General features: G+C 45.4%; 2 long non-coding RNA genes across 5 annotated transcripts in view; one reads left to right on the top strand and one right to left on the bottom strand.

The window, feature by feature from the left end:
• Positions 1–18,371, top strand: part of LOC132675638 (uncharacterized) — a 68,413-nt gene extending 50,042 nt beyond the window's left edge. For 3 of the 4 annotated variants that reach the window (XR_013553331.1, XR_013553333.1, XR_013553332.1), the window contains exon 4: positions 17,848–18,371. This is a non-coding gene — a long non-coding RNA (uncharacterized LOC132675638). Of the gene's footprint in view, positions 1–8,845; positions 8,908–17,847 lie in introns of all 4 variants that reach the window. The other variant, XR_013553334.1, reaches the window with a different exon arrangement.
• Positions 9,420–24,965, bottom strand: LOC144615016 (uncharacterized). Its single transcript, XR_013553335.2, has 2 exons — positions 23,794–24,965; positions 9,420–12,170 (listed from the first exon to the last, which is right to left on the bottom strand). It is a non-coding gene; the product is annotated as an uncharacterized LOC144615016 (long non-coding RNA).
• Between the last annotated feature and the right edge of the window lie 318 nt (positions 24,966–25,283).

Here is a 25,283-nt window from a genome sequence, read left to right as displayed (position 1 = left end):
CCGAAGTCAGATGCCCAACCGACTGAGCTACCCAGGCACCCCCGGAACTCTCTCTTTCTGTCTACTGTTTATGAACACAGGGAGAAGGCAGCCTTCTGCAAGCCAGGAAGAGAGGGCCGTCACCAGGAACTGAATTGGCTGGCCCCTTGATCTTGGACTTTGCAGCCTCCAGACTGTGAGAAGCAAGCCCCCAGTCGTTTAAGCCCCCAGGCTGTGGTGTTTTGCAATAGCAGCCAGAGCTAAGACACTTACTTTCCTCTTCCAAAAATGTCTTTACTTGCACCCTAATCCTTGAATGAAATTTAGGGTCTGTCATTTTTTTTTCTCAGCCTTTTGGGGCTAATTTTAAGTAGTCTCCTATCTTCTGTAACTGTTGAAAAGAAATCTGTTGTTGAGTAAGAGGTTATTCCTTTTTTTGGTAACCTGTATTTACTTACTGTTTGCTCTAAAAATTTCTAATGGGTGTTCTGCAGCTTACCTGTGATGTGTGTAGACACGGGTTTATTTTTACTTATCTTGCTTAGGAGCTATATCTTAAAATTGAACCATTTTCTTTCATTAAATCTGGACAATTATCAGCCATTATCTATTTGAATCTTTTCTCTCCCCCATGTTTTCTATTCTCCCCTTTAAAATTTTTCATATTTCTACTTCTGTGTTATTCTATGTTGCACTGTGGATTATTTCTCAGAATTTTCCAGAGTATCTGGAAAGAAGTACAGATCTGCTGATTAACACCTCCATTGAGGGTTTGAAATTTCAACATATTTCAGTATTTTCCATTTCTAGAAGTTTTAATTTTTAACCTTTAAGACCTTTCTTGACTGTTTTATTTCCTTATTGTTTTCAATTCTTTCTCTATGTAAGTATATACATTATATATACTACACACACACACACACACACACACACACACACACACAACACACACCTTTATGTATATAAAGGTGAGAGAGCAATATGGGAAACAGGGCAAGAAAAACGGCGTTAGAAGGATCAAGAGTGCTGGGGCAGGGGGCAGGCTGCAGTATTAAATGATGTGCTCATGATAAGCCTCCTTGACTTGGTGAGATTCGATCAAAGACTTAAGAAGCGAGGGAATTAGCAAGCGGATAACTGGGAGGTGCCTGTCCACTTCCCCACGTTCAAGGGAACAGCTTACACCACAGGGCATGAGGTAGAAACATGCCTAACATGATCAAGGAGTAGTAAGGAGCCTCGTGTGCTGGAGTGAGGTGCAGAAATGTGGATTCACAGGAGATCAGAAAGGTACAGGGGCACAGATCAGACAGGTTCTTATAAGCCATTCTAAGGACTTTGGTTTTTACTTTGACGTTGTGACATTGAAGGGTTTTAGGTGTAGAGGTGACATGAGCTTACTTATATTTTTAAGGATCACTCTGGATTTTAAATGTAAATTAGGCTGTGTGTGTGTGTGTGTGTGTGTGTGTGTAGTTGGGGTAGGGGGTGCTATGGTAGAAGCAGGGGCATCTGCTGGAGACTTGGTGAGCAATTCAGATATTCTTCTGGTGATGGCTTTGCCCAGGGAGTGGCTGTTGAGGATGTCCAAAGAAGTGGGATTCTGGATACATCTTGAAGATAGTTCCAGCAGTCTTTTCTGATGAATAGATCTAAGAATAAGAGTGGAGTCAAGAATGGTACCAAGTTTTTGGGACTGAATAACTCGATAAAAATGGGGGAAGCATGAGGATGCCCAGGCTTGAGGGGACGTAAGAGAAGTTTGGGTTTTTGATGTCTCTTAGGCATCTGAGTGGAGATTTTGAGTTGGCCATTGAATATCCTCATCTGGAAATGGGGGGAGAAGTGTGAGCAATGATGGGTTTATAAGTGATTCTTCAAGCCTTGAGACTCAGTGGGATCACCAACAGAGTATCACTAGAGAGGAGATGGGGACCGAAGACTGAGCCTGAGCCTGGGACACATCGATGTAATCCAGAGATGGTCTGTATAAATACAACACATATTACAAGAGGTAGTACTAATTTCTATATTGACGGTAGCCTACTATTCTGTTTTTTCGTCTTCCTTTTTAATTATTTTTTTTACTCATGTAGGGCTTGCCCCATAGTGCTCTATGTTGTATGCCATTTCCTTAGGCTTGGTGTTCCAGAACCCTTGCGTTGTGTAAATTTTAACCACAAACCCAGGTGAGGGCAGAGGCCCATCATTTCAAGTTCTCAGAAAAGGATTTTTTTCCCACCTAGTTTTGATCAAGACTGGGTAGCTCCCTTGTCATCTCTGTTAGTTGCAGGCTTTTCTATCTTTACTTTTACTGAGTGTGGTCCTTTGATTTCTTGTGATCTCTTTCATGCATTTAAGCGATTGTTTTGTTTTGCACAGAGTTTAGGTTGTGGCTTTTCTTTTTTAAGCTTAGTCGTCCATGTTGTCTTAAATATATGCACTATCCCTCCTTCTCCGCTGTCACATCTTAGTTCAGGCCTTCTTAACTTCCCTTTTTACTGCTCGGCACACTCCTTGGCTGGTCTCTTTTTGCAGTGTCTTCTGCATGATCATTAGATAGATCTTTGGAGATGAAAATCTGAAAATTTCATTCCTTGGTCTACATTCTTTTAATGGCTTTCCCTCCCCATAAGGATAAGTCTCAGTGTCTTTAGCAGGATTTGTGGGGAACCTCTGGCTTCATTGCTCACTTAACACCCTCCATCCATGCTTTGTTCCATCCACTGTAAGCATTTTGGGGACATGCCATTCTCTCTTACACCTTCTTACCTTTGCATAGTCTGTGCCCTTTTCTTGGAAGCCTCTTCCAGCTTTATCTGTGTAGCTATCACCCAGTGTCCTTCAAGACTGACTTCTCATGACTTCTTCTTTGGAACTCTTTCCTAGGAGTTGTGTATCTTTTCAGAATGAGTCGGAAAGCTTTCCTTTGGGTTCCGACTCTTTGCTCCACAGCCCCTGGACACAATATTGTGACTCTTATTCTTTGCATTGTGATTAGGTTTTCTCCCCTTGAGAGAAACTGTCTTCTTATCCACAGTGCCTAGCACTGTGTGTGTGTGTGTGTGTGTATGTGGTATGTAATACATACTCAGGTTGCCTGGGTGGCTGAGTAGGTTAAACGTCTGACTTTCAGCTCAGGTCATCATCTGAGGGTCAGTAAGTTTGAGCCCTGCCTCAGGCTATCTATTGTCAGCACAGATCCCACTTGAGATCCTTTGTCTCCCTCCCTCTCTGCCCCTCCCCTGCTCACACACTCTCTCTCTCAAAAATAAATAAGCATTAAAAAATAATAATACATTCTCAATAAACCTTTACTGAATGATTGAAAATACGGGAAAATATTTTCAATATGTTGAAGGAGGATGGAAATACCCTGTATCTTTACAGAATGAAGAGTCGATGTTAATTTTAAAGGATAAGATACAAAAAATATTGGGATTTAAACATATTTTGAAACACCACACATTTTTTTTTTTAGGTGCTAACACCTAAATGATATATGACAGTTGTGAAATGACAGTTGTGAAATATTGACAGGGCATTAAAACTACTACATTTGTTCGAATCTAGTAAAAATAAAAAGCTCATTTAACACAGAGGCAGATTTTATAAACCTTAAGATGAGTTATATAAATATAAAATGTAAAGAAAATGTTCAGGGTGCATTAACAGTGACAAAAAATGAAATCACGGAGTGGTATTTGCAATTTGGGATGGGAAGGTGGTGTGCAGGCCTGAGGCCACCGTGACTGTCACACCCGTGTGGCTCCTTATGCCTTCGCTGACTGTAAGCTCCATGGGGGTGGGGCCACATGATGCTGGGTACATGACAGGTACGCAACACGTGTTCATTGAACTGAAATGTTCCTAAGGATACTATGAGATATTCTTTCTTTCTTTCTTTTTTTAATGTCTATTTATTTTTGAGAGAGATAGCCCAAGCAGGGGAGGTGCAGAGAGAGAGGGGGACAAAGGATCTGAAGCAGACTCTGTGCCGACAGCAGTGAGCCCGATGTGGGGCTGGAACTCATGACCTGAGCCGAAGTCAGATGGTCAACTGACTGAGCCAAACAGGTGCCCCGACTATGAGATACTCTTAATAGAAATAAAGTAAGTTTTGACAACCACGTATACATATTAGAGAAGGATTTTTAAAAAAACTATCTGGTCCAAGTTTTATGTATTATAAAGGCTATGGTAACAATATGATGAAGAGTAATGACCAATAATAAACATTTGTACAGCCCTTATTTTGTGTTACACATGAAATACAACGTTTTAAAAGCATCTTTACTTATAATAACTCATTTAATCTGTATACCATTTAATCCTCAGACTGGAAAACTGAGGCACAGAGACATTAAGTAATATGCCCAGAGTCTTGCAGCCAGTATGTAGGAGAGCTGGGATTTAGTACATCGCGAGAGCTTTCTTGTTTCCTCTTCTCTCCCAGACATCGTTCACACGCTCACGTATTTTTGTAGCTGCAGTTGTAACATACTTAAAATCAGATATTCAGACCTTCGTTTAGCATATTCTAAACGCTGTCCCACAATATTACACAGACCTAAACATTACAATTTTAAATGACTGTATCACATTCTACCAAGTCGTGCATCATAAACAGCTTGATTGTTTCTCACTTGGTGAAAATTCAGGTTGTTCTCAATTTTTTCTTTTACACGCAATACTAAACTTATTATGTTAATGCATGTACCTTTTTGCGTCTTTAAATTTTTTCTTTAAGATAAAAACCTGGAGGTCACACTAGTTGTAAAAGAATGTAAATGATTCCATGACTCTTTTTTTCCTTTTTAAATTTTTATTTCAATTCTAGCTAGTTAACATACAGTGCAATACTGGTTTCAGGAGTAGAATTCAGTGATTCATTACTTACATATAACACCCAGTGATCATCCCAACAAGTGCCCTCCTTAATGCCCATCACCCTTCTAGCCCATCCCCCACCCTTTCTCTATCGTTAAGAATCTCTTATGGTTTCTTTCCCTCTCTCTTTTCTCCCCATCCCATATGTTCATTTGTTGTGTTTCTTAAATTCCACATACGAGTGAAATCATATGGTATTTGTCTTCCTCTGACTTATTTCGCTTAGCATAATACACTCTAGCTCCATCCACATCATTGCAAATGGCAAGATTTCATTTTTTTTTGATGGCTGAACAATATAATTCTGTTACTCTTGACATGTAATGAAGTCAAGAAGAGTTGTGTAAATATGTGCTGTTAACAGCAGCATGGGAGAATCTTATTTTTCTTCCCAACTGTACTTACTTTTTGCTAGGCAAATTCTTGTTTACTTAAAAAATAATTTTTTTAAAGATTATTTTTGAGAGAGAGAGGATGACCTGGGAGGGGCAGTAAGAGAGGAAGACAGAGAATCTGAAGCAGGCTGTCAGTGCAAAGCCCAATGTGGGGCTTGAACCCACGAACCCATGAGATCATAACCAGAGCCGAAGTTGGATACTCCACCAACTGAACCACCCAGGCACCCCTCTTGCTTACTTTTAAATATGTATCAAATATATACATGTATATAATATGTAATAGTAAGTCAGTAGAGTTTGCGACTCTTGATCTCAGGGTTATGAGTTTGAGCCCCACGTTGGGTGTAGAGATTACTTACAAATAAAATCTTAAATAAATACATATGTAATATAAATTCTTTCTTTTCACTTTTACTTATTTATTAGAAAGTTTGAATTTTTTTGTTTTTCTTTTTAAGTAAGGTCCATGCCCAGCATGAAGCCTGATGCTTCAGGGGCCGAACTCATGACCCTGAGATCAACATCTCTGAAATCAAGATCCAAGCTGAGATCAAGAGTCAGATGTTTAACCAACTGAGCCACCTAGGCACCCCAAGAAGTTTAGATTTTTTTTAAAGGTTTTTTAAATGTTTATTTGTTTTTGAGAGAGAGAGAGAGAGCACATGTGAGCAGGGGAGGGGCAGAGAGAGAGAGAGGGAGACACAGAATCCGAAGTAGGCTCCAGGCTCGGAGCTGTCAGCACAGAGCCTGACACGGGGCTTGAACCCACGAACAGTGAGGTCATGACCAGAGCCAAAGTCAGACCCTTAACCAACTGAGCCACCTAGGCACCCCTGAATTTTTTTTTTAATGCTTATTTTATTTTTGAGAGAAAGAGAGAGGGAGAGAGAGCAGGGGGGAGCAGAGAGAGGGAGACATAGGATCTGACGTGGGCTCAAACTCAGGAACCATGAGATCATGACCTGAGCCAAAGTTAGACGCTTAACTCACTGAGCCACCCAGGTGCCCCAAGTTTGAATACATTTTAATAAAATGTTTCATTTCTCTTTTACTGCCATTTTTGCTACAAATATTTGTCTAATCGGTTTGTCTTTACAACTTTAATTTTGATAGTTACCTTCAGAGAAATTTAAAACTTTTATACAAGGTCATATGGGTTTGTCTCCAGTGATGTCTCCCCCCCCCCTTTTTTTTTAACTTTTAGAATATCACCATTGTAAAAACAAATATTGTGGGTTAGTTGTTTATGGCCAGAGTGCTCTTTGATTTTTTTGGTATATACAGTTGAAATTGCTAAGAAATGGTAGAAATCCCAGAAGTGCGTAAGGGAGGCTCTGAAGGCTATGTGGTTGGAGTGACATAGAAGATTGTGCGGATTGTTCTGTGACTCAACGTGTCCAAACCATTCATGATTTAAAGCCCAAAGCTACTGAACTTACTTACAGTTCAAAGACCTTGAATCCTTTCCTGCAATACAGATCTGGTCCAAGACAATAATTCTTCCAGTTTTAGAGGAAAACTCTTTTACATTGCGGAGCGTTAGAGGCGAACGGACACATGCACACTCACTATTGCTGTTTAACTGTGAACGGTGGCCTGTGGCAATGTTGGGATAGTATTAAGGAAGTTTGGTTGGGTCAGTGTCCACGGGTCTCCTAAATTGGCCTTGACTTCTGTAGATTCTGTACTATCTCAGGTCAGGTTCTCCGCTTTGAAGCTTCAAACATTTAGAATTTTAAGTACACTTGGTGTGGATCCAGCTCTCAGGGGCAGACTCTCATTAACCCAGGTGACAAGAGACTGATGTATAAATCACAGTGCCAGCGTTATTTTGCAATGAGAGCTCCGAGCATCCCTTTGATTGAAATATTTAGGTCAGTATAATCGGCATATCATCTCTCTTTTGGCAGTTCTCCTTGGGGAGTAAAATTAAAATAGGAGATTTCCTCGTGAATCAGAGCGAAGAGAGAAAGTTGTCTGACGTAGACAATTAATCACATGGAGTTTCAGCAGCCACGTGTGTGCAAGTCTACTGACTGCAGTGCTGGGGTCTGTGGGCCGCTCCCCCGCTCCCTTCAGCAGAGCTTGTGTGGATCCTCAAAGTTACCCGCTGTGTGTGAGCTTTCCACTCCAGTCATGCTCCTGATGGGGAGACTGAGTTGCTAAGTTCCTTCTTAGCCCAATTGCCATCACACTCCCAAGTCGGCCTTCCTGCGGCAATTCTTTGGTCCTTTTCATTGGTGTTTTGGGTGTTTCTGAACACATTTCAGCAGTCTCTCGCAGTAACCAGATGACTAACCTCTTACATTATGGCCAGACTTGCCGGTTTAGCTCTTTGGAGACAAACTTTTTCCATTTTCTTGGGAATGGTCCCTCAGTGCTACCCCTGTAGCTTCCTACATTGTGGTCCAGGGAAAATGAGGGTTTTGAGGTCATTCTGACCAACTCCAAAGACCTTCAATCCCTGGCATCTCCTTGTAGGCCCTTCTTGGGAATTTTCCCATCCAGACAGCCGGCCTTCACCTTTCTTGGCACATGGCAAGCCATGCACATTTGGGACTTGGTTTTCCTCCTTCAGAAGTCGCACGGGAGCCCTCCTGAGCTGACGCCATAAGCCCAGACTGGCCCGTGGGTGCCGCTCGGGCCTCCAATTGCATCTCAGCTGCATTTCCAGACTTCCTCACACTCTCCCCTCTGCCTCTCATGGCTCTTGGGCCACCCTGGCCGTTGTGCTCACTGGGTTCTGGGTCCTGGCCTCATGCCTGGCTCACCAACCCCGAACAAACTCTGCCAGCTGCTACATGAGTGATGACACTCGAGGGGGTGCTGGCAGTGCGGCCACAGCCCAGCACAGTCTTTGTTAAAACCAACAAAATGACGCGTGGCTGAGTAGAAAATGGAGTACTTTGGGGGAGAAAACTGAAGATTTTAAAAAGGAGATTAAGAATAGTACATTTCAGAATAGTTCACAGTGCCTACCTAGCACGATGGTTTGAACTAATAAGCCAACACACAAGAAACTAAAACAGCAGCGGTGGATAGTATTTCATTGTGCAGATATGAGTGTCCCGAGCTGTGCAGAAATACTGTGCCAAATGGTAACATTTTTGTTACCAAAACTCTGTTATGTAACCAGGAGTTAATGAAACTTACCACACGTTACAGCTACGAAGTTTGCCTTCTAACCAATCCTATCCTTTTGTGGTGAGAACACAGCACTGGCTAGGGCCAGGCCATCTAGAATGCTTGCTCTTACTTTGGGGGCTTTTTCCACTGTAGTTGATTGCGTCACATCCTTCAGTGGCCAGCACCCCAAAGGCGAATAGTGTAGGGAGGCCGAGAACAGCCAGTTTTGAACTGAGTCAGACCTGGAACCAAATCTTGGCTTTTGCTGATGACAAGTCAGGGGACCTTGAGCAAGTTAATTGGTCATTCTAAGTATTGATGATTTTCTAGCTGAGAAATGGAAATAATAATCATCATGAGAATTAGGATTATATAGCAAATTAAATTATAATGCATGCAAAGTACTCAAAAAGCTTCAAGATGACAATATATTTTATTATATTATCATGTAGCCATTGTTTTACCAGCCTAATCAGTGGAGACAGCAAAACTGGAGTCAAGCTTGTGAAGGTAGGTAAGAATCCTCTTTTTACTTTTAATGCTTATTTATTTTCGAGAGAGGGAGAGAAAGCACAAGCAGGGGAGGGGTAGAAGAGAGGCGGGGACAGAGGATGTGAAGCAGGTTCCGTGTGGACAGCAGAGAGCCTGATGCAGGGCTCAAACTCACAAATCATGACCTGAGCTGAAGTCGGTAGGTTAAGCGTCCAACTTCGGTTCAGGTCATGATCTCACGGTTCACAGGTTCAAGCCCCGCGTCGAGCTCTGTGCTGACAGCTCGGGCGTGGAGCCTGCTTCAGATTCTGTGTCTCTCTCTCTCTCTGCCCCTTCCCCGCTCATGCTCGTTCTCTCTCGCTCTCTCTCTCTCTGTGTGTCTCAAAAATAAATATTTAGAAAAAACCCTTTTTTTACAGAACAGGTTGCCCATCCCACTGGCTAACTGGTTCTCATGTGAGCTTTTGTCTAGAACATTCCTTTGGTAGTACTGAACCATACATTTAATAGTAGTCGCTCAAATTGTGTTCTATCTTAATTCCTGAAAAGAAAACGATGAACTTGAAAAATCAGTTGGAAAAAAAAAAAGTAAGTACATCGAACTTAGGTCATGGTGACCTTGACATCTGTGTTTTGAAAGCATCTCCTTTTCGAGAATGCAAACACATCCTATATCTGCATAAGACTGTAAGTGTATATAGTCCTTTCCTGTCTCTGACCTCATTGCACCCATATGGCGCTCTATGAAACAGTGTATTTATTCATGCTTTCACACATGGAGAAGTTGAAGTTCCTTTTCTGGGACTCTGGTTTTGGGACTTTTCCTCCCCAGGGTGACCAGCCCTGGAGAAACGATGCCTCTATGTGACTAATGAAACATAGGCTTCCCACAAATGCATACTTTTCTTACTAACAGCTTTCCCGTCGGGCTGTTACATTTCATCGATAACACTTACATTTCGTCAACGATAAGCACCAATAGAAAGCCTCCTCGTCTACGTCTGGGGAGGTGTAAGTGTTTGTACACGTGTGTGCCAGGCATTTGCTTGTTCGTCCACGGGGCCAGTGTCCACACTTACTCTCTGCTGGGTACCTCCAGAAATATGCTTCCCAGGCTTCCCTGTCTTCTGACCTCTACCTCTTCTGGGCAAGGACAGGTGCAGGCAGGGGACTGTCAGGAAAGGGGAGGAGAGGAGCCAAGGTTCTCTCCCCGCTTCCCATCCGCCTTGGGTGCTGTCTCCATATCCAGCAGCAGCTAACTGTCCTTGGTGGTGTTAGCTGCCCTGCCCCCCATGGTCCCAGCTCTTGCCAGCCACCTGACCTCTGGGCTCTGTACAGCCACTACCTTCCTTTATTCTCCCGGCCTCCAATCTCTAGATGGTCTCTTTATTCTTTCTGGCTCCCTAGCTCCTCCACCTAGTGTGGAACCAAATCCCTGCCTTGAATTCTATTTGAAAGACCTAGAGGTGGTTTTGTTTCATGCCGGGTCGATGCTGTTACAACACACTACAGTTAACCTTTGCAACATTCCTGGGAGGAGGTGATACTATTATGTCCACTTACAGAGGAGGAAATCGAGGCTCAGGGGACACAAATGATGTGCCCGAGCTCATACGGTCTGTAAATGAGGCTCTGGGGCTCAGATCCAACAATCTCTAGGTGACAGGTGACACGGATTGAGTGCATGGTGCCAGACCCTGGGGCCTGCGTGTGTCCCTTACAGCCCCCACAGTGATCTCCCCAAGTACAGATGAAGAAAGAGAGTTCAGAGACGTTAGTTGGTTACATGTGCGGGGCAAGTAGCAGAGATGGGATTCAAACCCAGATCTGACTCTCAGCCCGTTTTTTCTACTACTAATGCTCCTCCAGAGTTCATGTGGATCGCAACCACCGTGGTGGGGCGTTGTTAGGGTATACATTCCCAGTACCCTCCCGCCCCCGAAATTCCAGTTCAGTAGGTTTAGAAAGGGTTCAGAAATCTGCATTTGCACAATTACCGTAAACGATGCTGAAGCAGGGGCGTGGGAACCACATGGGGCCAACCCGGCTTATGCCCTTGTATCTGTGACACCTTGTGTGGCCTCCGCATGCCGCCCCAGCTTCAGTTTCCTCATCTGTAAAGTGAGGGGTCGAACTAGATAATCTCCAGGGGCATCCCAGGTCTGTTGAGTCCCCTAAATCTGTGTGCTGCCGGGGTGCAGGGCACGTGGCTCGGGTTTCCGAGCACGCGGCTGCGGTGCCCTGACCCCCGCCCAGGGTACACGGCTAATGGCCGGGAGTCTGGGCTTTCTCATGGACTTCCCAGGCTCAGAGACTCAACAGGAACTCTGTGGCTGGAGAGCAAAGAAAAGCCCTGTTTATTGGCTTGCAGTAAACTGGCAAACCGGTATTTTAAAAAGGAAGTGAATCGTGGGGTAGGGGGCTTAATTCAGGGAAATATTTGAAGAACCCAGTGTTTGCTCCAAGAGGTCATTAAATAAGTTTTGTTCCCACACCCTCTGGGAAAATGATGCTTCATTAAAATGGCAACATGAGGTGTAGTGAGAACGGTGAAATTGGGAACACTGAACAGACACATTCACTAGATTCCACTTAAAATGTAAAAGGAGTGGAAAGAAAACAAATGGACATTTTCTCGAGGCAGCTGAGCGACACAAAACACAGGCATCTTTGTCTCCTTCTTGAAAACTTCCACAATGCCTTCTCCTTTCTTCCTCTTGACTAATCTGTACTTCTGAGAGGTGTTGAGTTTCGGCCAAACTCTGTGCTCGGCTCCAGCAGAGGCTGCCCTCTTGTGAATAGCCCGCTCTCACCTACCGGTCCTCTTACCCGCTCCTGCCCAGCCGACACAGGTCAGCCCCCAGAATTAGCTCACAGACAGACTCTCCAGGAGCATCAATCACGGGGATGAATGGGAAGCCCATGTGTGGGAACCGCGGGAGGAGTGGAGCAAAGAGCCCGCTGCGGCCCCTCTGACCCTGTCACCACATATCTGTCCCTGCGATGCTTCCTCGGGTCCCCCGGCTCCGGCTGCCGGGTGCCCGGCCTCCTCTTTGCTTGACAGAACAGGTTATTCTGGTTGCCGCACAAATTCAGAGTCTTGGTTGTTGGGGGGGGGGCTTGCTGAGTTTCTGCTTCTGTGTTGTAACGCGATCTTCCTACCTTGGTCCTGGGTTGGGGTTTTCTCTTCTCATTAGAAGTTATGTGCTTTCACAAGGCTTCTGTGTCTCACAACAAACGGTACAAGGGGGAATGGGGTACTGGTCCTGAGTTTCGTTCTTCCATCTGTAATATGAGGGTGACGGTTCAGAATTATGAGCTAACAATGAACGAGCGAGGATAAGACACCCTGAAAATACAAAATAATGTAAGCACGCAATGCTTGTCTGCTCTTTACCAGTAATCTTTTCTAAGGCCGACCTGATCTCCTGTTCTCTCCTACCTGAAGGTTTGGGGGCCTTATTCATGCACCTGCCCCAGGCTGCCCCCCCGCCCCCAAGCCAGTGCCTCCTCCTTGATGCCTCGGAAAGAGGCAGGCCTGGGACACGGTCGGTTCTGATGCTTGTGTACTGCACGCCCATACTGGTGCCTGGTGTCCTCGTTCCCACCTATTACTTGGGACCAGCCTCAACAGCAGCTCCCCCCTGCTCCGCAAGGCACAAGGCCAAAGGAGGAGCTAGAGTCCTGCTTGGGGCAAGTACTGCTGTCAGGGGCTCTGGGCCGCTGCTCTGGGGGCACTTCAGATCCTACAGCACGGAGAGGTTTTCCTGAGGGAAGGGTGGGCACTTTGTGACAGGAGAAAACCCACTGCCAGAGCCTAGTGAAGTCTAAAGCAGAATCAGGTCTATGCTGTCCCCTGGTGGTCGTGTTTCATACTACAGTCGGCTCCTTGAGTCCCTGTAAAATCACAAAGTATTGAACTCTTTTTTTTTTTTTGGATGATAAATTCTTAAAATTCATGGCAAAATATACACAACATGAAATTTGCCAGTTGAAAGTATGTCATTCTGGGACAATAAGTACATCCATGTCGGCAACTTGATGATAAATTCTTGTTAAGACCAAGGTCATGTTATACCCTATGGATTTTTTTAAATTGGGGTATAATTGATATATAAGATTCTGTTAGTTCCAAGGGTATACAATCACTCTCATATATTATATTATTCAGTATGGAAGTCTAGAGCTGAGAAGAATCAGTGAAGACGAAAGCATAGATCTGAATCTTCTCATGGGATTGAAGGCAAAGTTCCACTCCGAGAGTCATTCAGTCTTTATCCGGTAATGAGCATGAACCAGTAGACATTGCCGGAACAAAAATTACCAATTTAGTGGATTAAAATCGGCTTTCGCAGTTAAGAATTAAAATCGTACCATTTCACCAATTTTGAATTTCACCAAGTTTGTTTCAGCATTCCATCTAATCCTCACCCTTTTACAACAGTTTGGGGGGAGGAGAACAATCTATTTTTTTAATCCCGATTTCACTGACATGGAAACCGAGACAGAAGCCTAAACCCTCTGCAGAGTCATTAGCAGACTGAGGATTACAGGGCTCTGGGTCCGAAATCAGAGGTCACGCGGGCCAGGGATTCTGGGGCAGACCCCCAGAGCTTCAGTTGTGCATTAGCGGTTTCACCCCCATTTTTCCTCATCCCTGACATAGTGCACTAAGAGCACTTCTAGTCAGCTGTGTATGCTATGTGAGGCATTTCAAGTATGTTTCTGGGAGTTGTCAGTGCTGTTCTCCATGAGGCCTGAAGGCAAAATTCAACGTTTGTAGTAAATAAAGTACTAAAATTATATCAGCTATTAAGAGGATGGATTATTTCCAAGTTGCTTAGCCATATTGGCTGAGTGTTGAGTTCAGCCTTGGTGCCAACATATTATGCACGAGAGTTTTATGTTCCTGGGCACCGAGAATGACACTGAACATGGAGGTACGGAGTTGGCTGGGCAGGATATCAAGGTAGGGGCAGCAGGGTTCAAGAAGGAGTTGATGGGGATGTAAGAGCAGGTTCTGGAAACTCTGCGAGGCTGGAACCTCCACCTGACTAGCTCCCAAAAGCTGATGCAGATGAGACAGGCAGCGTGAGAGGCTAGATTCGTAGTGTTTTGCAAACAGTGGGCCCCAAGGCATATGTGTTCCTAGAATCGAAGGCACCTATGGATTTTCTCATCCTCTCCCTTTAAGTCTCTATTATGAGCTGAATTATGTCCTCCAGAAGTTGTATGTTGAAGCCCTAAACCCCAGTACCTGAAAATATGAGTGTATCTGGAGATAGGGACTTTAAAGAGCTTTCTGAGTTAAAATGAGGTCAGTAGGACGGGCCGTAATCCAGTATAACTGGTGTTCTTATGAGAAGAGAAAATTAGGACACAGACACACACAAAGGAGAGACGTGAAGACACAGTGAGAAGACGGTCATCTGCAAGCCAAGGAAAGAGACTTCAGAAGAAACCAACCTTGCCGACTGCCACCTTGAACTCGGACTTCTAGCTTCCACAACTGTGAGGAAACAGAGTTCTGTTTAAGCCACCCAGACTGTGGTGTTTTGTCACAGCAGCCCTAGCAGAAGACACAGTCTCCTTGTGAGTTTAAAGAACATGACAGGGTTGCCTGGGTGGCTCAGATTAAGATTCTGTCTCCCTCTCTCTCTCTCTCTCTCTCCCTCTGCCCCTCTACCCCACTCATGCTCTCTCTCTAAAATTAAAAAAAAAAAGAAGAAAGAACATCACTGGATGGCCCACCTAGTATCAACACCAACCAAATGAAAACCGTCAAAGGCCATTCTGGTAGGAGCTAAAAAAAAAAAAATCTAAAACCAAAAAATACAAACCTAGGAAGATGGTTTGTGAAATAACATCTGGTTTGAATGACGCCCAGTGTCTTTTACTGGACAAGATGCATTAGCAAAATTTCTGGAGAAAAGCCCAAATACGTGCCCCAAATATGTACACCACGATATGATGGAATATAAATCTTTTTTCCCCCTGGCTCTACGGTGTCCTATGGAAGGAATCCAAATAGTATGAAAAATGTCCTCGAGTTAAGGTGCATCGTACCAGCCAAGTTTATGGAACCAAGTTACAAAGTTACAAGTGTTACAAGAAAAATACATTCACGTAATGTTATGGCTAATTTTTCTTTAGCTCTCCTATCTGGGGTTTAACTTACAGATTACATTATTTGATGAAACTACACAAGATTTAATCAGAAGAAGGACCTCAGCACTGAGGACTTGGCAACCAGCTAAGGCAGATAGACTGTAGGGCATCATCGATGGTGGGGATGTTGGTGACACTGGAGACCAGCTTACCTTTACTGAGCATTTCCTGGGGCACAGGCGCTAAATAGGCGCTTGGCATATTTCATGTCAGTTTCACAGGGACCCTGATGGATAACACAGGGTACAAGGTAGCAGCTCAGTTTTCGCTACTACAACTACTCAGTTGTGTGAACTTGAGCAAATGACATTACTCTGTGTAACTGTCTTCTCGTTTGTAAAAGGTTGTTAGCACACATAAAGTGCTTGACGTAGTGCCTGGTACATATAGAAGTTTTTTTAAAAACCAAATCTGTATTTTTTTTAATTAAAAAAAATTTTTTTAATGTTTATTTATTTTTGAGAGAAAGAGAGAGGAGGGAGAGGGAAAGAGTGAGCAGGGAAGGGGCAGAGAGAGAGGGAGACACAGAATCCGAAACAGGCTCCAGGTTCCGAGCTGTCAGCGCAGAGCCCGACGCGGGGCTCGAACTCACGAACCGTGAGATCATGACCTGAGCCGAAGTCGGACACTTAACCGACTGTGCCTCCAAAAGTTTTAATAAATGTAGGCTGCTAGTATTTTTTTCTTAACCTCCTCACATGGGGAAACAAAGGACAGTAGAGATGCTAAGCAATTTGCTCGATACCTCGGTGCCATTCTGAAGCAGGATCCAGGCGGGCACATTGGATCCCCCCATTACTCAGGCTCTCCAGTGATTCCTGTTGGTCATACTGTCCTTTGCAGGTTCTTGTGACCTTCCTGCTGAGACCTGACAGGATGATTTTAATATGGGTGACACATGTTCCCTTACCTCTAAGTACTTCAGTGTGTGATACCTAAAAACAGGGACAGTCTCTTTCAGAACCACAGGAAAATGATCAAAATCAGGAAATTAACACCGATATACTAATATCTAATTTCTAGAATGTATTCAAATTTTGCCAACTGTTCTGCTGACACATAGGAAAGCAAAAAGGAAATAATCCTTTTCTGGTTCAGGATCCAAATCCAGGGTCCCACAAGGCATTTAATTATTGTGCTTCTTTTGTCTTTCTTTATCTGGAACAATTCCTCAGCGTTTGTGTGTGTGTGTGTGTGTGTGTGTGTGTGTGTGTGTGAGAGAGAGACTTTCACGACCTTTATGCATATAGAGTACAGGTACAGGGAGGGGGACTGCCCCTCATTTTGAAATCAGATTTTTTGTTTTTAATGTGCACTTTCTGGAAGCATAAGTTTATCCAAAGGGATGAAAAAATGGCAGGAATATATGAACTATCATAACAGAACTGATGGGGCCGTTTTGAGGTGAGATGGGCCTTCTGATAACACTTACGTTGAACTGTGTTCGTGGATATCACGGTTGATCCTGCACGAAAGTTGTTCACTGTTAGTCTGGTAGGTAAGTCAGTTGTTTCATATATATGAATATGGGTTTGACTTACACAGTCTCTAATACTCTGTCCAGTTCTGGATTCTTCTAGAGTGATGGAATTCTGATATGTTGTTACGATGCCATCTCCATGCTTCAAGTGTTCCCGAACTGGCTTCCCCCCCAGTGAGGAACATCCTGGTTAACGTCACTTATCTCCAATCATTCCATTCTCTCCGTCCCCTGGCCTTTGCAACGTTTAGTCCACTTTTCTTTTTTCGTGTACTCAGATGCCTTATTTTACCTATGTTTCTGCCACGTGATTGCTCTTGGGATGTAGGACATGCCTCATATACTATGACTGTGTGCGACACGTCTCCTCCACTGAGGACACTACCAGCTCCTGGGGGGCACCAAGTCACTGCCCACGCCTCTTGTTGTGTATTCTTCTTGTGAAATAATTGCTATGTGCACACGCCTGGCAGGAGCCGAATGCCTGCTGAGTGGCAGTGCCACCAAGGAGTTGGCCTCAACGCCGTAATTCCCTGCATGAAGTTCTCGGGCTCGCTTTCTAGACGTAATTTCCAAGGGCTTTCTTTGCTTTGGGGGGCAAAAGAGAGAGGGGAGGCAACAGGTCCACTGGGACGGTAGGCTTTGGTGGGGACTCTGGGAGAATAATGATGAGATTTTGCCAACAATTACGTAGTGAAGGTATAGAGTTTCTACTTGCCTTTGAAACGGCAGAGACTTGCCACCTCCTTCACAGATCAGAAGGATGGGAGTCTAGATAAAACGGCAGCTTTGAGTTGCAGACAACCACTTGTGTGTGATAGTGTTAGAATGAGCGGAAATAGAACGGTTTGCACTTTACAGACACCTTTCAAGCACCCACCCGTCCACGCGCCCACCCGTTATTTCCTTATTCAGCGTATCCCAGCTTCCGTTCTCGGCCCTGAGAATGCAGAGGTGGAAAGAGGAAAGGCTTGGTCCGTTCAGTGGGGCAGGGTAACTACAATGGGGTGTGGCGGACTTAAAACCACACAAATAATTTCAGAGGTGAAGCTGTAACGTAACGAATGCGGAGACCGTGTCCCCCTTCGAGGCCAGCGACCTCCCGGGAAGGCGTGCCTCCTTTGGCAAGGGTGCTGTGCAGGGCCCGGGCAGGCACACAGAGTCACCTGTGTGTGGAAGGCCTCCGTGGGCTGTGGGAATGGCGCTCTTGGATTTCCTGACTTTTGTTCATTGATGGTCTCACGCACAGAGTCGCATTAACCCAGTTTCCTAGACTCAATGAAACCATTGGCAGCTTTCTGATTTGTTTTTCAGCCTGAGCCGACGCTGGCAAAGAAGCCAGAATTCCCAAGCTTTCCCAGGCGAGTGTGGAGAAACACGAGGACGCCTTTTTCTCCCCGCACCCCCCGCCCCGTCCCATCTGCAGCCAAGTGTGCCTCGGTCAAAGGCAAACTCTGAATCAAGCTTTGTGCTGGTCTCTGGAAGGATACCCGGGATCGTGTGACGGAGAAAAGTGACAGCGGCGGTGGTGGCAGTGACATCTGTGGGGCTAGCCCCGTCCCTATCTGCCGCGGGATGCGTGTGGGCATGCTTTGTGAGAAGAATCCACCCTGGGTAGAATGGGGCTTTTGACATCAGCTGAGGCCTGGGCTGCCTCACAATGAGGCCTGTTGGTCAAAGGGAGACTGTTTAATGAAGGGCCCGCCAGAGGCCAGCTCCGGCCATCTGTACTGGGGACCTTCGGAGCGAGCCTTCCCTGTAACCGGCTACATGTGCGAAAGCACGTTGCCTTTCACAGAAGGCAGCTGCGACAATAAATTCATATTCCCAAACGGTGACCTTTTGACTGCTTTTTGTGTGTGTGTGATGAAAAGCTTCATACCAACTTGATACTAAGGCTTCATAAGCAAGGAAGCCGGAAAAAGGAGCCTTTTTTGGCCTTGAGGTCAATAATGATAACGGCTTTCTCCTTACACGAGGTAGCAACGCCCTGCCAAGGATGCGAAAACACCGCGTGAAAATGAAATTCGTGAAAGCCCTTAATGATCAAGTGAGGGAGGCAGGTGATGGCAACCACCACCCCACAGCTGGCGAAACGCCGAGGTTCGGGGAGAAGGATGACTCATGACCAAGGTCAAAGAGCAGCTGGGCGGTGGGGCTCGCGTCGCATCATGTCCTCCAGCCTCTGGCACTGAGGAAATCATGCAAAACTTTGCGACGACTTTTCCTGGCAGGCTCGTTCTTCCCAGCCGGAGCGCAGGTGGCAATGTTGCGATTCCTGGCGTAACCTTCAATGCTTCGCTGATAATCTCTGTCGTCGCCAGGCACCAGCAGACTGTCACAGTGCAACTCCCAGGCTTCAGCGATGCCCGCCGAGGTCTTCATTGCAGCCTCTCATTTATTAGCTGTGTTGGAAAGAACTCTCTAATACCTAGCTGGGTACCTCTGGATTTTAACAGCTGTGGTTTATAAGAGATTTGGGGGGGGGGGGTTGTTTTCAAAGTGCCTTTCAGAAAGTATCACCTTAGACGGGAGTTTCCGTTCTGTTCCGGTAGGATGACTTGCTCTTCTGCTCAGAAAACCAAGCCTGCAAGAAAAATCAGGTATTTTCTTACAAGGCTTCTTAGCAGGCGGGCCTCTATATGACTTTCCCTTCTCCTCCCCTTTATTGGCCATAACCTCAACGGAAGGCTTTTGATGTCAAATGCCGAGTATCTTGGAAGAGGTCCTGCGTAGACAAGACTGCTTGGCCAGGGGCTGGAGAGTCACAGTTGGACTGGACTTGAAGGCCCCTTCTAGTCTGAGATGTTGTGACTCCGGAACTAATTAGCCTCAACTTCTACAATGAAATGACACTAACTGCCATTTATTGAGCACTTTCTGTGTCAGCTCTGTGCTGAGATCTTAACATCATTCTCTGAATTCTGACAAAACCCCGCCAATATCATCCACCTTTTACGAACGAAGAAACAGGGGTTTAGAGAAGTTAAAAGCTTGTCTGGTGGCACAGATGTAAGGTTTGGTGAGCGACTGTCCCCTGGAAATCGATTCCAGGTGAGTCTACATCCATACTCGAAACCCACAACTCAACCAGAATGAAAGGGAGACACCAGGGGTTGCCCTGTTCACGGATCAGTTCACGATCTCTCGCGGCGGCTAGTGTGGATTTGTTAGTCAGATTCAGTGTTGCAGTTAGGGAGCAAGACCTTAAACAAGACCTAGCAGTGTCCCAGCCCACGAAGTCTCTTCTGGAGGACAGCTGGGGGATTCCTGTCTTCCTGCCAATCAGGGATTTTAGCTATAAACAGTTTGTGACATCAAATGTCACTTTTCTTCCACACTCGGCCCTAGAGTTTCATTTAAATAATCAAAACATTCTTGTCATCAAGGAGAGGCTAATCCCAGCAAAGCAGCCTAAAGCCATGTGAAGTGTGCACCTGCCATCTAGCACTCATAGTGAAAAATACAGCAGTTTAGAAGAATTCAGCTTTTCCAGTTTGTTTTTTAACTTTGGAATTAAAATGAACTCAAAAGTTAAAAAAAAGAAAAAAGAGAAAGCCCCCCTAACATGTCAAGGTATTGAGATATAAAATATGCACCGAATATTGCAAGAAAATATACTTCATCTCATTATTATTATTATTATTTTGGAGAGCTTCTATGCTTGAGGAACAAGACCGCTCAATGTGCCACCTCCGATCCAAGCCCCAACTTCTGCCAGGACTGAAGCTCCTTTGTTCAGAACCTCACCCCATGCGTCTTTTCATCTGGCTGCTGATTCAGATCCTTGAATACACTGGTAAGCATAAGGATATATGTATATATTTCATTTCATCCCTCAAGGTCCATTAAATGCAGATTCCATCCATGAAGCTAATATTTTCTCATATTTTATGAGCATGTTTTCGACACTCATGTTTTCAAAAACGCACTGGGGCTCAGCTGGAAACTGCACAATGACATGGAGCGCGGTGGGCGCTCAGCCTGCCTCCTGCTGGCCGAGGCGAGGTTGGTGTGAACAGGCCAAGGTGCGTGGCCAATGCCTCCTACGTGACACACCTCTGTAAAAGAGTAAGGACGAAACACTTAACAAGTTGAGCCCTTTGGCGTCTGCGAGACTACCACCGTGGCTCTGCAAACCTTGCAAAATAAAGAAATCTGGGGCTCCTGGGGGGCTCAGTCGGTTGAGCCTTTAACTCTTGGTTTTGGCTCACGTCCTGATCTCCCGGTTCATGAGTTCAAGCCCCCGGGGGGCTCCCTGCTGGCTCCCTCCCCGTGGGGAGCCTGCTTGGGATTCTCTCTCCCTCTCCCCTGCTCTTTCCGCCCTCCCCCTGCTTGCGTACTCTCTCTCTCTCAAAATAAACTTAAAAAAAAAAAAAAAGAAATCTGACTCTTATATGTATCTTTCTCACTGACATTCTATCATTTGAAAGATGTCCTGGGGCCCCTGGGTAGCTCAGTCAGTTGAGCGTCCGACTTCGGCTCAGGAGCCTGCTTCAGATTCTGTGTCTCCTTCTCTCTCTGACCCTCCCCAACTCATACTCTGTGAGTCTCTCTCTCTTTCTCTCAAACATAAATAGACATAGAAAAGAAATGTCCTAAAAATTTTAAAGGCAATTGTAGAGAGGAGACATCTATTCCATTTATAACGTAAACTAGTATGAGGAGCTTTTTCTTTTTTTCTTTCTTTTCTTTCTTTCTTTCTCTTTCTTTCTTTCTCTTTCCCTTTCTTTCTTTTCTTTTTCTGTCTTTCTCTTTCCCTTTCTTCTCCTTCCTTCTTTTTCTTTCTTTCTTTCTTTTCTTTCCCTTTCTTTTTCTGTCTTTCTCTTTCCCTTTCTTCTCCTTCCTCCTTTCTTTCTTTCTTTCTTTCCTTTTGCTGTCTTTCTCTTTCTCTTTCTTCTTCATTTTCTTTCTTTCTTTCTTTCTTTCTTTCTTTCTTTCTTTCCTTCCTTCCTTCCTTCCAACAAGCAAGAGGGGCAGGGCAAAAAATTATTTGGAAAACACCTTCACTAGTGGAAGTGCCTCATTAAACGGGGAGCGGAAGAGGGTGGGGAAGTAAAGCTGGCCATAGTTGGAACAGCACCCCCATGTGCCCCAAGGTGCGCACTGGTTCCTCCGCGGGCCTCCTGCAGGGGGCGTTCAGGGGAGGTCAGTTCTTTAAGGGGTGCACGAGGTCTGAGGCTAGCTGACGGATTCAGCTTCTACTCTGAATCTCTGAAACTTTCTAGAGCTATTGCTCTTCCCTTACCCTTGATGTAATTTGAATCTCGCCTGCTTTCCTGACCACGAATATTGCCTCAGTATACAGAAAGGGGAAAAGATGAGAGGTAAAATCGGTCCATCAATCGGTCAATAAATCAATTTGGAATTTATGCAATAAAACGTCTGGTGCAAGAGAGGCTAGCTAAAATAGGATTTTGAAGTCTCATCTTTGAAATTTAATCACTAATCTATGTATCTCCACACGGACATTTCAACCAAACATCAGTCCTACGTCCCCAAAGCCTGTCAGTTTTCTTCTGTTTTTGTCTATTATGTGTTATTAAATAGAGTAAGTCTTCCGAAATTCTTTTGGAATTGGCTGGATAAGTAAATCCGAAATTAGTGGAAATGTACACAGATCTTCTTCCATTCACAATGGGGGTTATGTGCCCAAAAGTCCACTGCACGTAGAAAATGTCATGAAGTTGAAAATGCTTTTAATACACCTGAGTTCTCGAACATCATAGCTTAGCCTAGGTGGCCTCAAGCGTGCTCAGAACACTTACATTAGCCTGTGGCTGGGCAAAATCACCCAACACAAAGCCCATTTTACAATAAAGTGTTGACTATCTTACATGATGTGTTGAACACTGTACTGAAAGTGAAAACCAGAATGGCTGTGCGGGTGCAGAATGGCCGGAGGTGTGTCTCTGGTTGACCCCTGCGACCGCTTGGTGACCTGGAGTTACAGCCGCGGCCCCTGCCCGGCATCACGAGAGAAAATCGTCCCACGTATCGCTAGCCTGGGAAATATTCCAAATTCGAAATTCCAAGCACAGTTTTGACTTCGTGCATTTCGCTTTTACACCACTGCAAAGTCAAGAACTCCTAAGTTGAGCCATCGTAAGTTGTGGCTGTGTGTACATTTCTATGTAGTTACGTCCTATCGAACCGAACATGCCCTACATCGCACATGTCTAGCTACCCCCACCTCCGTTCTAATTATGATTTCTCCTTCTCTCCTGTTTTGATCAATGGAGCCATCATTCTTCTGTTCACTCAGGCACAATATCAGGGATGACATTACTCATTCATTTATTCCTCTCTCGGCTTACCTAATTAACACATATTCATTGAACTCTAACCCCAAAGTAGGCAGTGGAACCAGGCACTGTCTTCAACTCTGGTGTGAACAAAACTGATAAAAATCTCTGCCTTCTTGTAGCTCATAGAGTAGTAGGGTAGGAAGTCAACAAACATGATCAGTGCATTTCATATTGGGTAGTCATCTGTCTTCACACCTCCCCTCTTCTGGAAGTCTGTGTCTTCTGTCTCTTACAAGGAAACTTGTCATTGGGTTTAGAGTCCACCCAGGTAATACAAGATGATCTCATTTCAAGATCTATAATTTGATTACATCTGCAAAGACCCTCTGCCAAATAAGGGCACAATCATAGATTCTGGAGGTTAGGATGTATTTGTATCTTTTCGGGGGCCACCACTGAACCCTCTAAAGGGGAGAACAAGTAGAGTTTTTTAAAAATTTTTTTATGTTTAGTTTTGAGAAAGACAGAGACACAGAGTGCAAGCTGGGGAGGGATAGAGAGAGGGAGACACAGAATCCGAAGCAGGCTCCAGGCTCCAAGCTGTCAGCACAGAGCCCGATGTGGGGCTCGAACTCACGAACTGTGAGATCATGACCTGAGCTGAAGTTGGACGCTTAATCAACTGAGCCACCCGGGCATGCCAAGTAGAGTTGTTTTTACCCATTTTAAATCAGAAGTTACAGGGGAGACGTTTCTGAAAAGGTGGCATTTGAATAAAGAACTGGGGGTGCCTGGGTGGCTCAGTTGAGCAATTCGATCTCAGCTCAGGTCTTGATCTTGGGTTTGTGAGTTCAAGCCCCACACTGGGCTCTGTGCTAGGTATGAAGCCTACTTTAAAAATAAATAACTCAATAAATTGAATAAAGACCTGGAAGAGGTAAGGGAGGGACCTGTGCAGCCTTCTGGGAAGGAGCACTCCGGGAAGTGGGAAGGATGAGTGGGACGGCCTTACCTGTGTTGTTTGAGGAGGGTAGAGGCCAGGTTGTGCAGAGCATCATGGGTCCAGGTGATGACTTTGGCTCGTCCCCTGAGTATGCGGTGGAGCTGATGGAGGGAGGGCTTAAAGCAGGAAAACCACACAGCTCAACTTCTGTTCAACAGCCTGGTGTTGGCTGCGTGCGGAGAATAAATGGCAGGAGCAAAGGCAGACACCAGATCTGTTCAGACATGACAGGAAGACAGGGGCCAATGGTGGCCTGAACCGCAGGGGTGGCTGCAGGAGTGGCGAAAGCGGTTGGATTCTGGACGTGTTCTAAGAATATAACTGACAGGATTTGCATCTGGATCCGGGGAGTGGGGGGAAGGAAAAGAGGAGTCAAGGACGCCTCCAAGTTTTCGGCCGGAGCAAGTTGAAAAACCAAAGCTGACGTTTACAGAGATGGGAGAACCCGGGGGGGGGGGGGGGAGTGTGTCAGGAACTTGGCTGTAGGCAACCGAGTGTGGCCGTCCAGCGGCTGAGCCTGAGAGGCCCTTTAGCCAGGCAGAGTCAGGTGGCGAATGAGCAGCGAAGTGTACAAGTGGGCAGGAGGAGGTCTGGGCTGGACATTTAAATCTGGGACTTGGAACACAGAAGACACTTGAAGCCATGACACCGGGGGACATCAAGGGTGACAAGGAAAGAGGAGTGGTCCCGGCACCGGGCTCTGGGTGACGCCAACTCCAACGAGGAGCCAAAGGAATCTGGGAAGGAGTAGAGGGAGCTGGAGAGTCAGCACGAAGCGTGGGAGGCAAGCGAAGGAAGTTTTCGATTCTCCACTTGTTCTTCTACATCCCAGATGTATGTAACCTTTAGTGCAGTTACTTCTTCCTTGTGTCTTTTTTTGATCTTTTAAAAGTTTATTTATTTATTTGGAGAGAGAGACAGAGAGTCCGAGTGGGAGGAAGGGCAGAGAGAGGGGGACAGAGAATCCCAAGCAGGCTCCGCACTTTTAGCACAGAGCCTGATGTGCGGCTCGATCCCACGAAACTGTGAGATCGTGAGCTGAAATTAAGAGTCAGACGCTTGACCGACTGAGCCACCCAGGCACCCTGTTATTTCTCCCTTTCGACCCATTCTTAATACTCTCCTGTTCTTCCGATTCTCCCTGTGTCCTTCATTTTATCACCCCGCATTGAGGTACAAAAGGTGGGGCTTCTGACTCCCATTTCGTCCTTCCCCTCATCCATACCTATGGCTGCATGGTGGGGGCAGGGGTCCGTTATGAGCAGGGTGATGGAGGTGGAGAAAAGCCAAGCCAAATTTACAGATGGGTCGGAGTGGGAAAGATACAAGCTAAGACTTAACAGTAGCCGCACTACAGCCCCTCGGGCTGGCCCTGAAGACAGAGGTGAGGGGGAAACCCAAGGGGCGGCGAGTTGGATGACACATCTAATCGTCCACTTCGTGTGTAAGGAGAATGGCTGGAGGCACGTGGACTCATCAACAGTGGCAGATGGCTTGGC

The sequence above is a fragment of the Panthera onca genome, chromosome F2 (assembly GCF_046562875.1).
Source record: "Panthera onca isolate mPanOnc1 chromosome F2, mPanOnc1 haplotype 2, whole genome shotgun sequence".
NCBI classification, from domain to species: Eukaryota; Metazoa; Chordata; class Mammalia; order Carnivora; family Felidae; genus Panthera; species Panthera onca.
Note: the sequence above shows the minus strand (reverse complement) of the source record. Positions and strands in the feature narration are given on the sequence as shown.